Source organism: Antechinus flavipes, chromosome 2, assembly GCF_016432865.1.
Source record: "Antechinus flavipes isolate AdamAnt ecotype Samford, QLD, Australia chromosome 2, AdamAnt_v2, whole genome shotgun sequence".
Taxonomy (NCBI): Eukaryota; Metazoa; Chordata; class Mammalia; order Dasyuromorphia; family Dasyuridae; genus Antechinus; species Antechinus flavipes.
The window spans coordinates 162,931,825-162,946,540 of NC_067399.1; positions in this window are offsets into that span (position 1 = coordinate 162,931,825).

Here is a 14,716-nt window from a genome sequence, read left to right on the forward strand (position 1 = left end):
AGAGTTGGGGGAGGAGGAATAGAATTTAAAGGAAACACCTTTGAAAAAGCATTAACCCTGTCAGGTCTCTAGTCTAGCATCTGATTATCCATTCCTGGTGGATTTGAGAGGAAGGCAGGAGCAGGTGCTGTAGATCATTAGATCATCTAGCCTCGCCTGCTAAGAGCTTCAAAAGCTCCCTTTGAATCTAGCTCATTGTTAACAAATACTAATTAATCATCTCTCTGATGCACCGTGGTATTTGAGGTACCATACAAGAAAAACAAGCAGGACTCAATTCTCTTGAAAAATAAACATAAAAATCTGGCACACTTCATCCGGTCCTCCACACTCACATTTTAGAGACGTACACATACAGAACCAGAACAAGTACTTTCCTAATTAATAATCTGGCTTGTACTGTCTAGTTTGTTTCCAATGGAAATTTGCCCTTAGCCTGAATTCTTTGAGACTCAAGTAAGTGAATTGGGGTGAGGGATGTGGGCAAGGGATGTGGGCACATAATGAGACTGCTTTTGCCATCCTAACTTTTGTCCCAGGGCTGTTGAGGAACATTACTAGGAATTCTAACTAAATAAGTGTATTATTCAGATGAGAGTTTCAGAGAGGGAGTGTTGGGGGTGAGGGCAGAGTTATAACAACCTAGCATGAGGATTTTATCCTAGTTGTCTGAGGGATGCAGGAGTAGAGTCATTTCTTTGAGGGTCCTCAAAGCTGTCCCTGAGCTTTGCCCTTTGTTCTTGGGGAAAGGTGGGATCTGAAAGAAGAGTGAAAGAATGGGATTATGGCACTGGCAAGTAGCACTATTTTCAGTATAATTTTGTACAGTGGGCAAGGAATCATGTTAGCCCATAGGAGTCACAGTGGGTAGAAGACAAGAAAATCTGAGTTCAAATACTATTCTAGATATTTATTAGCTATGTGATTCTGGGCAAGTCATTTACCTCTTTCAATATTAGTTTCCTTATCTATAAGATGGGTATAATAATAATAATAATAATAATAATAATACCTATTTTCTAGAATTATGAGGATTAAATGAGATTGGTTATGTAAACTGCTTTTCAAAATCTTAAATCTCTCTGTTCTGTTCCAGAAATGTGAAACTAATGCCTAGCGTGGTTAAGGCATTTGCTGAAGGTTGCCTGGCAGATGGATGTTGGAGTCAGGCCTGGAAATCAGACTCCTGACTCCTAGTCCAATACCCTCTCCCCCAAATTATGCGGCCTTTCTTTTGAGAGCCACTCCTGTCATTTCTTTGTTCCTTGGTCTTAGGAGAAAAAACTCAAGCCTCCTCTGCCTGCCTAGAATAGGTTAAATAAATCCATGTTTGGCTCTTTTACCTCTGCTCCCTTCCCATCCCCCTTCTCAGCCATGAGATAGGAGCAAGTTCATTTTTAGATTTAGAATTTGCTGCTGATTTGTGCCTCTGCCTTGTGAACAGATTTTGAGGAGGAAGCTAGAATCAGGCAGCTGAGTGAGCAGAATGGGATGATGTGGGCCCCCTCCTTTGAAAATTCACATGCAAATTGTGGAGAACTTTAGGATTTTTTTGTATTTTTTTTTGTTGTTGTTGCCATTGTTTGCCTTCCCTAACATTGCAAGAATAACAATTTGGAAATACTTTATAATGCTTAACCTCAAGTGGGTTTGGCAGTTTTTCATTTTGTGGGTATATTCATAGGAATCTTTTTTGCTCATCCATCATTCTAATCACAACTCCACCCCCATTCCTATGGAATCTGTTACCTGTCAGAACAAGTCAACCTCCATTTTTGTCTCATCTCACTGATAAAGGCAAAGAGATATTTGGTATTAATGATGATGGTGATGATGGTGGTGATAAGGATGATGATAACAATGATGAGAATTTAAAAGGTTTGCAAAACTTGCACAAATATTGTCTTATTTCAATCCTTACAATAATCCTAGAAAAGATGCTTTTATAATCCCTATTTTATGGCTGAGGAAAGTGAGTCAGATGGAGGTTATGTGACTTACAGGAAGGCCATTCCTTTAAAGGAAGGATCATGCAGTAAAGCACCTAAAAAATTGAAATTTTTATTTGTCCATAAATTGAGATGAGAAACTTTTTTAGGATTAGAAAATATTGGGACTAAAACAGATCTCAATATAAACAATTACATTTAATTCAAAAGTTCTCAGATGGATCCCTTTGGAATACAGCATTAAAAAGAGAATAGAACTCAGAAAAAGGACTGGAGGTTTGAGGCATCATTCGCCATATGTTGGGATTATAGCTTGATTACAGTAGCTGTTAAAAATAAAATAGAACAGATAAATAAAAAGTAAAGAAGAAAAAGAGAAAGTATCTAGCCATAGATAATTAGTATGGGGATAAAGAAGATTTGAGTTCATATTCAGAGGAAGATAATGGAACTTAAAAGGTCATTGCTTTTTCAATGAGAAGAATTTTAAAAGGACTTTATAAAGCAAATAAGAGAGATTAAGCAAAGATTAGAAAAAAATAAGAGAAATCCAAGAAAACAAAAAAAATTGTGAAAAGAAAGTCAATCATATAGAAATAAAGAATCAAAAACTTAAGGAAGAAAATAATTCCTTAAAAACTAGAATTGAGAAAGGAGAAGCTAATGCCATTTTAAAACACCAAGAAGTCAGAAAACAAAATTAAAAGAATGAAAAAAAAAATAGAAGAGAAAGTGAAACATTTCATCAGAAAAAACAATTTGGAGAACACATTGAGGAGAAATGATATAAGAATAGTCAGACAGATAGAAAATTATGATTAAAAAAAGAATCTTGATGCAATGTCATGAGAAATTATCAATGAAAGTTGCCCTGAAGTTCTAGAACAAGAAGCCAAAGTAGAATTAGGGGAAAAAAAAAAAACCACCAATCACCATTTGAAAGAGATCCCTGCATGAAAACTTATAGGAATAGCATAGCCAAGTTTCAAAGTTCCCAAGGTAAGGGAATTCCCCCAAATTCCCAAAATATTGGAAGCAACATGAAAAAAATTAAATATAGAGCTACAATAAGGTCTTAGAAGCTATTATATTAAAGATATTGAAATACTATATTTCATAGAGCAAATGAGGTAGAACTGCCAAAGGTAACTTGCAAAGTTAAAGTATGATCTTGAATTTAAAAAAATAAAACAAAATTCAAAAACTTTCATGTTTTTGTGACAAAACTACCAGAACTTAAGGGAAAATTTGATGTGTAAAATCCAGGAGAAATATAAAGTAAACTAAAGACTGATCATAAGGGACTCAATAAGGTCAAATGGTTTACTTTTTATATGTGAAAATATTAGCAGTACTCTGAGGACTGTCATTATTATTTGGATAGTTTGAAAGAAAAATATAGCCTGAGCTGAATATGATAGGATGATACAAAAAAAATGTATAAGGAGAGATAAAAAGGAATAATTATCTCATACAAATGAGACATAAAAGAAAAAATTTGTTATAGAAGAAGCAAATGTGGGGAGAGCTGGTAGTACTGGAAACATTCTCCTTGGGAATGGGTTAAAGAGGAAACAACATATATGTTTAGGAAAGTATAAAAGCATTCTGAAAAAAATTCTGAAAGGAATAAGAAGGAAGAAGATAGCTTACAGTAGAGAATAAGGAAGGGACTCTTGCAGGGGAGGGTAAGTTAAGAAATAGAAGGGTAAGGGAACAGGTACAAGTAAAGCAGAGAAGTGAGGAGGGATAGGGTAAATAGAGTGAGAAGGATAGTGAGGAAAATTGGAAGGAGAAAAATATACAAATAGTTGCACCTTAGAATGTGAATGAGGCAACTTTATCCATAAAAGAGAAATAAATGGATAGCCGATTAAAAATTTAAATTCAATAGTATGCTGCTTTCAGGAAACATTATAAAAATGAGAGATATACACATAGATACAATATAAGGCAGGAGTAGAATTTAGTATTTTAAAAAGTAGGATTAATAATCATGATTTCAAAGTTAAAATTGAAATAGATTTAGTCAAAAGTGAAAATATAGAAAGTACACTGTCAGAAATATTATTCAATTTTGTTTTAGATCTTTAAAATATCTAGACAATATGGAATACCTGAGCATACACCTGCCAAAACAGACACAGAAACTATATGAACATAAACATAAAATACTTTTTATAAAAAATAATCTCAGATCTAAATAATTGAAGTAATATTTATTGTTCATGGGTAGGTAAAGCCAATATGACAGTTTTACCTTATTTATTGATTGATTGTCTTCACAATTAAATTACTAAAAAGAATTTTACTAAGAAAAACAACGAGAAGATGCATTTGGAAGACTAAGAGGTCAGGAACTTCAAAGAAGCCGGGGGAAAAGATTTAAAGGAAGTAGGTTCAATAATATCAGTCCTTAAACTATATTATAAGGTGAGAACATTGTTGAAGTGTAAAAAGGCTAAATTAGATTAATTTAAATTAAAATTTTTCTTGTATAAATTAAACCTATGTAGGCAAGTACAGAAGGAATGCAGAATATTGGGGAGGGAACTTTCACAGAAAATCTCTCAAATTAGATGTGATTGGGTTGGAATATTGCTGTGATATAAGAAATGATGAACTGATTGATTTAGAAAAACATGGAAAGACTTGGACCTACGAAGGAAGAGGCTATGTACCTTCTGAGAAACAGATGAGAAGTGGAAGTAAACATGTTGTGCTCTTACATAATGAGTGTATATGTGTATATTTATAGATATCTATGTGTGTGTATGTATGTATGTATGTATATATGTCCATGTTTAATTGTAGCCTGGGGGAGGATAGTAGATTGTAGATGGTAGGGGGGAGGCAAAATAAAATTAAAAGTGCATAACCGAGAATGAAAGAAAGACAACAAGGAATCAAAGTTAGGCAGCTTTTAAAACAATGTGTAGTATTTATTATATAGGTTTTCTTAAAATGGAAATTTGTTGTTTTATATTGAATCCTCTCATGGTCTGGCAATGGTTTAATTTTTTATTTTCTAAAGTTGTATTTAAGTTTAAATACAAAAAATAATAATATTTTAAGTGTTCTAAAAGTTAAAGATTTCTCCACCAATTATAACTTTTGAATAATCAAGGTTTTTATAAATAAAATTTCTGTTCAGATATGGTTTGGAGGAGATGGTTTCAAAGATCTCTTCTAACTCCAAGATTCTGTGATTCTTTGAAATAAAATAACCAAACTACTCACTTCCTCATATGTGACTAAAAATGATTAAACAATAACAATAAGATTTATTAATAAACACTAAATATTTTTGATTGGGGGAGTGACATGTCATAATTTTACCTTGGGAAGACTATTTTGTGCAAAAATGGTGGATGGTTAATCAGATAGGAGAAAGACTAGTAGCAGGAAAATCAATTGGTATACTATTGTATACCAAACTACTAGGTTAGAGTTGATGAGGGCCTGAACCAGAGTGAACATTGTATAAGTAGAGAAAACAAGGGAGTTGCAAGAAGTGTTTTGAAGTCAGAATTGACAAGATTTGACAACTGTTTGTGGGAGGGATGAAAGAGAAGGAAGTCAGAGATGATTTAGATGTTTTAAAAGTGAGTAACTTAGAGTGACCTTAAAATCTGTTCTCTTCACTCTATTCTTACTGTTCTCCCATTTATTATTTTATTACCATTTAAAGTCCTTTCAGTAGATCCTGGAAGGTATAGTTATTATCTCTATATAGATGATGTCCAACTCTATTGATGCAGTCCTACTTGTTTCAAGACTAGAACCTTACATCAGCAAATGCTTACAAGTCATCTCAGTGAGCCACTGGCAGCTCAAATGCAACATATTCAAAATGAAACTCATTTTTGTAATAAATTGTTTTCAGACATGGTGAGTTTCAAGGATAATGGAAAAACCCCATAAATGTGTTCTTAAATTAACTAGAGAAGCAATTTTGCACTCAGAAGAGAGGTCCTTGTTAAGGATATAAATGGAAAGTTCAACCATCATAAGAAGTTTTCGAGGATAAGGCAGGAGATGGATCAAAGCATGAGACCAAGAACCACATATTAATGTGACTGAAAAAAATTAAGAGAGTAACATAGAAGTTATTGGATGATAAGAAAAATAGGAGAAGATTCTAGATGTGGATTTTAAGGACTTCAGGAGATGAACAATCATTGAAAAATGACTGTGGAGGAATGGTCAAGAATTAGCACTAATGAGTAAGAAATATATACTATCATTGAGAGGGTATGAGAGGTGCATTTATAGAAGAACTGTGTTTTAGTTAAGGTGAAGGAGAAAGAATGATAGTTGAAGAGTCTGGGGACAAAAGTTTGCCAAATGAATGGAAGGGTTTTTATGTGCTAGATACGTGCTAGAATATGGATGAACATAAGGAATGAGCTTGGGAAGACAAAAAAGGGCTGACTGGAAAAGGGATGCACCTAGGGAAAAAGTAGTATAAGTATGCTTTATTTTAGTCAAATGCCCTTATTAGTTGAATTTCAGAGGATGAGATTATTCCCTGATTGAGGCACAGAAAAACCAGGTTCTCATGGGAAATACTATCTTTCCCCTGTGGCATATAAAATTTATTCAGGAAATAATTCAGTTCTTTTTCATGTTTTCTGTCCATTAAACTTCCAGATCAGAAAACAACACTGACAAGGGGGAAAGTATTTCTCTCACTTCACTTCTCTTATCCCTACTTTTTCTTCTTCTTTCTTCTTCTTCTTCTTCTTCTTCTTCTTCTTCTTCTTCTTCTTCTTCTCTTCTTCTTCTTCTTCTTCTTCTTCTTTTCTTCTTCTTCTTCTTCTTCTTTTCTTCTTCTTCTTTTCTTCTTCTTCTTCTTCTTCTTCTTCTTCTCTTCTTCTTCTTCTTTTTTTTCTTCTTCTTCTTCTTCTTTTTTCTTCTTCTTCTTTTTTCTTCTTCTTCTTCTTCTTCTTCTTCTTCTTCTTCTTCCTTCTTTTTCTTCTTCTTCTTCTTCTTCTTTTTCTTCTTCTTCTTTTCTTCCTTCTTTTTCTTCTTCTTTTCTTCTTCTTCCTTCTTTTTCTTCTTCTTCTTCTTCTTCCTTCTTTTTCTTCTTCTTCTTCTTCTTTTCTTCTTCCTTCTTTTTCTTCTTCTTCTTCTTCCTTCTTTTTCTTCTTCTTCTTTTCTTCTTCTTTCTTCTTCTTTTCTTCTCTTCTTCTTCTTCCTTCTTTTTCTTCTTCTTCTTCTTCCTTCTTTTTCTTCTTCTTCTTCTTCTTCTTCTTCTTCTTCTTCTTCTTCTTTTCTTCTTCTTTTCTTCCTTCTTTTCTTTCTTCTTCTTCTTCTTCTTCTTCTTCTTTTCTTCTTCTTCTTCTTCCTTCTTTTTCTTCTTCTTCTTTTCTTCTTCTTTCTTCTTCTTTTCTTCTCTTCTTCTTCTTCCTTCTTTTTCTTCTTCTTCTTCTTCCTTCTTTTTCTTCTTCTTCTTCTTCTTCTTCTTCTTCTTCTTCTTCTTCTTTTCTTCTTCTTTTCTTCTTCTTTCTTTCTTCTTCTTCTTCTTCTTCTTCTTCTTTTCTTCTTCTTCTTCTTCCTTCTTTTTCTTCTTCTTCTCTTCTTCTTCTTCTTCTTCTTCTTTTCTTCTTCTTCTTCTTCTTCTTCTTCTTCTTCTTCTTCTTCTTCTTCTTCTTCTTCTTCTTCTTCTTCTTCTTCTTCTTCTCTCTCTTCTTCACCCTCTTCACTCTCCTCTTATCCCCACTCTCTTGTATTGACTAAAGCAATAATAAAAATTTGTAGAAACCCCTACTCCCCAAATGAAACAAAAACATCCTGGGATGATGATCCTGGGAGAGGAGCTCCTTAAAGAGTATATAATGCTGCTGCTTTACTAAAAATAAATAAATAAACAAAAAAGCTTAACAACTACTTAAAAAATGTCAAAAAAGAGACTTCAATTAGTAGGACAATGGAGAGGCCCAGAAGAGGAACAGTTTCATCCAGAACAAGTGATATGAGGTACAGATTAGAAATCGGGGACATTCAGGTCTTTTGTTTAGAGGTGTGAGTTGCTCAAAACATGTGGATTTTCCTATTCATGCATTTAGTTAGGTTCTCTATGGATATGATCACTCTCTCATATGGAAATTATATTCATTGCTGCAAGCATGTGCTCAAAACGTATGAGTAGACACATATTTTGATTAATCTTCCATTCTATTATGCTTTTTATTGCTTAAATATTATGGGATGACTATTCCTAATTTTTTGTATTGAATAAATGCTATTTTATTTTTGCTTTCTTGATAATTAAATGTATCATATTAAAGAATTAGCAGCATAACTGTGATTGATTTATGTAAATGTAAAAAGCCCAATAGTGGGGGCTCAGGAGCCCCAAAGTGACAAGAGGTAGTATTTGCAGTAATATATCTTCCACAGTTGCCAAATTACCTCTAGAATACTGAGAGTTGAGTTGGAGCCACATGGCTGTAGTCATGGTCGCTCTCCTGGATCAGCACTTCAATCTGCCAAAACTGGATACAGGTGAAGTGAATAAGCTAGTCTCAGACAAGAAAAAAAGAATTCACGGTGTATGAAAGTTGGCACCATGCTTCAAAAAACCCTTCACTTATTTTGGCAAAATCTGTTAATTAGTTTCTTGTACCTTTCCTTCCCTTTAAGCCAAACCTCTTGAGAATGATATTTTAATTGGGGTCTCTACTTTCTCATCTTTCAATTTCTTCTATACTTTCTATAGTTTGGCTTTCCACATCACCATTTGACTGAAATTTTTCTCTCCAAAGTTGTCAATGATTACTTAATTGCTTAGTCTAATGACTTTTTCTTTTTTTCCTCATCTTTATTGATCACTCTGAAGTCAGTAATACTTTTGTTCACTTTTTCTAGGTTTTCATAACTTTGTTTTTTCCTACTTCTCCTCTTTTGTCTGCCTGCTACTTCTCAGTCTTCCTTACTGGATTCTCACACACAGATCATAAGTGTCCTTCAAGGTTCTCTTTTCCCTCTATATCAGGGATTATTTGGTTTTGTGATGTATTAAAATATTTTGACAATTGAATTCCAATATAATAATAACAAACATAAAGAACAAATTATATAAATATAATATAAATATATAAATAATAGCAATAGAAAATAGCACCTACTATGTGCCAGGCATTATAGTAAGTACTTTATAAATATTACCTCATTTGATCCTCACGATAATCCAGGGAGGTAGATACTTTGATTATTTCCATTTTACAATTGAAGAAACTGTGCTGAATAGAAAAATAAATAATTTCTCTAAGGTTATACAGTCAGTAAATGTCTGAACCTGACTCCTCTTGATTCTCCACTCCTGGGTCACTGTCTTGTCATGGAAGAGAGGTTTGTATAACTCTTTGAAACTGTTCAGGGATAACCCAAGATGGACAAGTCATGGTGGAGAATTCTGATAAAATGCCATCCATTGGAGAAGGAAATGGAAAACCACTCAAGCACCTTTGCTAAGAAAACCCCTAGGACAATGAATGTTAAAATGTTAGAACATAAGCTTATACAGATTCCAGGAGGTGGTAGAGGATGGAAGGTCCTATACTGTTGCAGTCCATGGTCATGAACAATAAAAATAACTTCCTGACTCCTGATCCAGCCCTCTATCCACTTTACTACCTTCATGACTTTATTCTTATTATCTTGAGTTTTGTTTCATATACTTAAAGCTATAGTTCTGAAAAGACTTCACAAGAATCCCAAAGAAGTCCATGGCAGAAAAAAAGTACTCTATATTATCACCGTGGGTGACCTTATAAGCTCAATTATCACTTCCATACAGATGATTCCCCAAACTATATATCCAGTCCTAATCTCTCACCTGACTTCCTTTCCCCATTTCACTAGCCATCATTTGGACATTTCAAATATAATATTTACCAAAAAGAACATAATCTCTTTCCCCAAACTCTCTCCTCTTCCAAACTTCCATATTATCATCTAGGATACAATCATCCTCCCAATTACCCAAGCTTGCTTCATCATCTTCATGTCATCCTTAACTCTTTCCCCATGCTTTACATATTTAGTCTGCTACTAAATCTTTATTATACCGCTGTACCTTGTGATTATACCTTCACAAAATCTCTTGCACATATCCCCTTTTCTCCACTCACAAAGCTATCATTCAAACTCATTATTTCTTGTCTAGACCATTGCAATTAGACTAGTTGCCTGATTGAGCTCCTTAACCTAAATCTCTCCTCTCATCCAACTACCCTCTATTCAGTTGTCAAATGATTTTCCTAAAGTGCATGTCTGACTATGTCCTTCTACTCAACGAACTCCAGAGGCTCTTTATCACCTCAAAGATTATATGTAAAGTCCTTTCTTTGGCATTTAAAGCTTTTTAAAATTTTTTTATTTTTATAATCTGGCCTCTTTTTAACTTTCCATTCTCAATTCTTTTCATTCTTCTCCACATATTCTATGATTCATCTGCATTGGATATTTGTTGTTCTTGACATCACATTCCATCTCCAATCTTCATTGCCTAAACACTTGGCTTTCATCCTTGGACTGTCTCCCATCCTCATCTCTAACTCTTCATTTTCTTGTATTTCTCCAGGTTTCAGTTTAAACCTATTTTCTGCAAAAGACATTTTCTAGTCCCCCAGTTGCTAGTACCTTTCTCTATGAAATCACCTTCCATGTACTCTTTATATTAATTTTTTTCTGTATTTAGCTATTTACATCTTGTCTCCCCTATTAAATTTTGATGTCCTTGAGAATAGGAACTATTTTTGCCTTTCTTTGTATCTCTCAGGCTCAATACAACTTCTTTTCATATACTAAATATAAATTTTTTCATATACTAAATACTTAATAAATGAGTATTTATTAATTGACTATAGAAGTGAGACTTTTTTATTTTATGCACTTTCCATAGTAGGTGAAATAAAGGCTGACCATACCCCAATATTCATAAGGTACATTGAGTGCCTGTGTAGAAGGTGAGTACCCATAGGAAACTTTTTAAAATTATTTTTGTTTATTTCATTAGGTAGTTCTTAATTACATGTAATTAAAAATAATCATTTTTTAAAAATGAGTTTCAAATTTTTGCCTCTGGATCTTCCTTAAAAAAGTAAGTAATTTGATTTGATTAAACCCATAGAAAATTGAGAAGCAGATTAACTTTTATATGGGAGAATCCCTAGACTAAATCTGCTGTCTAGGGTCATGAGCCAAAGACTGAAGGTATCTCTTTAGGATCAGATCTCCAGAGTTGGACGTACTCTATATAAGTTGAAATTTTTAGAAAACTTTGTTCCATGAGTTCTAATTGGTCCCTGGGAGCTAGGATAACAAGATCTTATCACTTGCAGAATGAACTGCTACTAGAAGTTTGTTTATTGTATCTTGGATGACCCTTTTCAATTCTCATCTCTAGCAGCACTATTGATACTTCTGTTTCCTATTTAGTGAAAGGAACAGCTTTTCCAGATTTTGGGTACCAGTGGGGGAGATAGGTCATTCATTTGTTGGCCAGAATAGACATGCAGGCTTCATAATCAAAATCTTTGAAATCCATTTTCTTATAGAGTAAGAAAAGATTGGTTCTTAGTACTGATAACACTGCCAGAATGCTCAATTGTAGAAAATCATACCACGAAGGATTTTGACCACAAAAACTTCTTGGTAGATGTCTGGTTTGAATGAACAAAAATATAAATCCTTTTTTAATATTACCCTTGGATGATTGGTCTTTAAATGACAATTAAGTGGAGCCCCCTTCAAAGAATTGCCAGTTTTGGAGATTTCTTTTCATGTGAGGTTGGAAGAGCACAGGATAGTGTGAGCAAATGAACAGAAGAAAAGCACTCAGCCTCTCTGAGAGCATCAAGAAGAAAAACTAGGGACTCATTGAGAGTCAGTAGTGGATGAGAAAACTAAACTAACTCTCTCAGGGGAGGGTACTTGTGAGCTTTTTAAATTGAACTTTACATGGCTAGTGTCAGAGATCAGATAAGATGGAAGTAAAAAAAAAAGTGAATTGTTTTTTGTTGAAGTGATTCAGGGATGAAACATGCATTATTCAGGCCCCTGGAGCAATGGTCAAAAGAGGCCTTCAATAACCAAATGCATTTACTATGTGTTTTTGGCTATGCAGAAAAATAGCATTCTAGACCAGAAAGGTAGAACATTTAGCAGGAATGACAAGACCTTGTTTGTGAAGTGGGAGAGATTGCTTACCTAAGCTACTGTGATATTTACCTAGATTAAGGGTCCTGACTCACTCTTCCCAACCACAGGAAGCAGACGGGAAAGGGAAAGAGGTGGGAGGCAGGCAAACAGAGAAGGCTCTGGGAGTGCAATGTGCAGAAACCGAGTGTGATTTGGTCCACAGCCCAGCTGTGCTGTGAACCCGATGATGAACACAAAATCGTGTTCGGTTTTAGAATAATTCAGAGTGTTAAATTTAATCATGTGGGCCTTGTCCTCTGAGCCTGAACTAAATGTATCAGAGAGGGTGATGGCCTAAGACCACCAATCTCAGTGGCTTGCATTGATTGGGTTTCCAAGTTCCTCTCTGTCTCATAATTTCTTTTACCCCTTTTTTACAAGGTCTAACAATGATCTTAGATCACAAATCCTGCAAAGGACAAATCTTTTATTTACTTGGTCTTACCCATCACAGCAGTAGAACATAGAAAGACCATGTCACCCTCAGGCAACTCAATAGTCCAGTGACTCTATACTCTCTAGGATTAAATATAAATATGCTCTGTATGATATAGACTGGCAGTCCTCCTTATATTTTATACTACTTCCCATCCTTCCTCCACCATTCTCCACAGAACAGTGATGCAGTAAACCTGCTCTTCTGGCTGTTCCTAGCACAATACATTCCACCTCCTTATTCTGGGCATTTTCAATGACTGTCCCCCAAATCTGAAATGCTTCTCCCTCTGTAATCCTCCCTTCCTCTCAAAGTTTTCCATATTTTCTTCAAATCCCACCTTCTACAGAAAACCTTTTCTAATCTCCTTTAATTTTAATGTCTTCCTTCTGTTGATTATCCCCAATTTATCTTGTATATAACTTGTCTTTCACAGTTGTTTGCATATTAGACTCTACATTAGACTGTGAGCTCTTTGAGCTCAGGAACTTGAGAACAGTCAGAATTTTACTTTTGTTTGTATATCTGGCAATGAACACAGTACACAGTAGGAGTTTCATAAGTGTTTTTTGACAGTAGGACTTGAATGCAGTTTCCTTAGCTCCTGGCTAGAATTATAAAAAAGAGTTTTCATTTATTTTATAAATTATTTAAATTTTTTCTACATTAAAAGGTGAGTGTTTATGTATTAGGGTTAGAGAGCTATTTGCACCTTTGAGGAAGACTGGAATATTGGATGCATTTCTGAATTCAAAATCAGGGATTTCTGGTTTTTAAATCTTGTTTCTGATAATGTGGTTCCATCCATATGACTAGCAAATCATTCAACATTTTTGAGTTTCTAGTTTCTCACCAATAAAATGTGGTTAATACCTTTAGATTCCCTCTTACAGCATCAAATGGGATAACAAATATAAAGGACAGTTATTATTGATAGTGATTTTATTATATACACATATAATTTCACATTATATTATTTTTGTTATTGTATTGTATTAGTATTTATTGTTATATATACCACATATAATTTATTTATAAACAATATTACTTTATTGTATACATACATATATTAATGTTATTACTTAATTGACAGATAATAATTATCTACCAAGTTCTGCTCCAAATCCTATCTCAAATAAATTGCATTTCATAGAATCATAGTGTAACAATTGAAAAGGTATTTAGAAGTCATCTGCTCTAAATACCTCATTTTATAGGTAAATAAACTGAGGATCAGTGATTTGAAGCAATTTGTATAAGGTAATCCAATCAGTTAAGAGGACTCCAGGTTTTCTGGATCCCAGTCTGCTATTCTTTTCATTCTACCACTTTGTACCCCCTGCTCCCATCTAGAGCACTAGTTAAAATTTTCTAGTAGAGAGATTGTATCCTGATTTTCCTTACCCTTTAATCCCTCTTTCCCCACTGAGAAATCCCTCTTCTCCCTCCCATTCTCCTTCTACCTCTGATTAATATTCCTTTATATCATTGGAATTGTTCTACATTGACTGTTTTTTTTTAACCTCATTTCCGTGTAATTGTTTTCCTTTATCATCTTTTGTGTTTTAGATATTTCAAAGCAATATTCTGAGGAGAGATCCATTCTGAGAAGTTTCAGCAGACTGTCAAAGGGATCCGTGATATATAAAACAATTAAGAACACTTAACCTTGAATCCTTTTTAGGGAAGAGGGAATGAGCATTTATTGAGCATCCTACTATATGCCAGGTCCAGTGCTAAGTGCTTTACAAATATCATCTCATCTGATTCACAGCAACCCTGTGAGTTAGGAGTTATTATATCTCCATTTTATCATTGAGGAAACAGAGGCAGACAAAAGTGATGGACTAGCTGAGGGTCACTCAGATAATAAGTATCTGAGGCCATCTTCTAACTTGCATCTTCTTGACTTTAAGCCCAGAGTTCTACTATACCACTATTTGCCTTTTCAGGTCTCTTAGCCACTTCATGGGTATTATTAGATGGACTGATGTCAATGTAGGAAGATACTGTGAACTTTAAGCCCCATGTTGTTATGTCATCATGTAGGGTCCAGAATCAAAGAAAGTTAGAATTGAAAAGATCTTCGAAGATATAGAATTCAATCCCCTCATTTTATGGT